The sequence below is a fragment of the Octopus bimaculoides genome, chromosome 2 (assembly GCF_001194135.2).
Source record: "Octopus bimaculoides isolate UCB-OBI-ISO-001 chromosome 2, ASM119413v2, whole genome shotgun sequence".
Taxonomy (NCBI): domain Eukaryota; kingdom Metazoa; phylum Mollusca; class Cephalopoda; order Octopoda; family Octopodidae; genus Octopus; species Octopus bimaculoides.
In genome coordinates this window covers 46,213,159-46,214,718 of record NC_068982.1, presented here as the reverse complement: position 1 = coordinate 46,214,718, position 1,560 = coordinate 46,213,159, and the positions used below count along the sequence as shown (strand labels likewise).

At 36.0% G+C, this 1,560-nt stretch overlaps 1 protein-coding gene across 3 annotated transcripts in view; it reads left to right on the top strand.

Moving 5' to 3' along the window:
- LOC106874350 (uncharacterized) overlaps positions 1–1,560 on the top strand; it is a 554,238-nt gene that overhangs the window by 15,592 nt on the left and 537,086 nt on the right. The window lies entirely within an intron of this gene.

Below are 1,560 nucleotides of genomic sequence, written 5' to 3'. Positions count from 1 at the left end.
GTGTGTGTGTGTGTGTGTGTGTGTGTGTGTGTGTGTGTGTGTGTGTGTGTGTGTGCGCGCGCGTGTGCGTGTGCGTGCGTGTGTGGACAGATAGATAGATAGTTATATAGATCATATCATATTCGGCAGTTAGGTTAAATAGCTTAAAATATGGTTGTCATACAGCTATCACACAGAATATTCAATTAGAGGCCAAGGAAAATGTGATCAGAAAAGCGTACATGAAATTTTCAACCTTATTCTTCAACAACACCCTTCGGTTGAAGGTCTGAGAGTGATCACCGTGTATATGCATGGATATTTACGTATAACTATAGATTTTTGCGTACAGCATATGCATGCCTATATATAGGTGTATATGGGTGCATATGTGTGTGTGTGCGCGAGAGAGAGAGATCGTGTGTAAGTAGATATGAACGTTTGTAATGCTAGCAGAAAATGTAGAAGAAATAGCTCAAAAAAATATGCAATTCACGTTGAGTAAGTTATAACAACACATATCTTTGTCATGAACATGTTTGACGTGTTCCTGTCAGCTGGGAACTAATGCAATTGTTTAGTGAGTGCAACGTGCAGTTTTGGAGTATTGCAATGTCATAAAGAAAATAATTCTCTTGTCATAAAACTGTGTTGACATATGCAAAACTTGAACAACTGCAAAGCTAACAGCCGCAAAGATGTTAATAAACAATTGTTGCTTGAGACTGACAATCAGGAAAATGTATAATTAAGACAAAGTTTGTGGTATTTGAAGTTAAAACATTAAAGAACATAACTAAATGCATCAAGGCATTAAATTCAGTACATTGTCGTGTCTGTCATTGCACGGTTTTATATAGTTCACTACTTCTACTTGGAATATGGGCATCAATACATTACTAGACTGATAAAGCATTCTAGCCAGCTATTTAAGTCATTCGGGATATGTAAAAAGGGTGACAGTTTTGTTCAAAACAGTATTGTCAGACAACCAAATTATATGCATATAAAACTGTGGCTAAGATTACATGCTACAACTACTACAACTTAGAACTAGAGAGCTTAATGCAGTTTAGTTGTAGAACTAGAATAAGAATTTTATTGTGTTGATAAAGCAGTTGAATGCTTGACACAGAGAGCTAGCGGTTACAACTTAGTTCGGCTCAATCCGACTGGCTATACATACATACATACATACATACATACATACATACATACATACATACGTACATACATACACACATACATACATAATTACGTACGTACATACATAGTAGATATACTATATCTGTGTGAATGTGTGCGCGCGTGTATATACACACATACACACACACGCACACATACACACACAAACATACATATATATATATATGTATACACACAGATATAGGTAGGCAGACAGATAGATAGATAGATTTCTTTATTAGCCACACAGGGATCAACATAGATGGGACAAATACAATGTAGAGTTTTTCTTTTCAAGGGGACGAGAAAAAATGGGGATAACGATCAAAAGGTATCGAAAAACGTTTGGGGTATGTAAAAAAAAAAAAAAAATCCCAAGAAATGGGGAGGTTATCC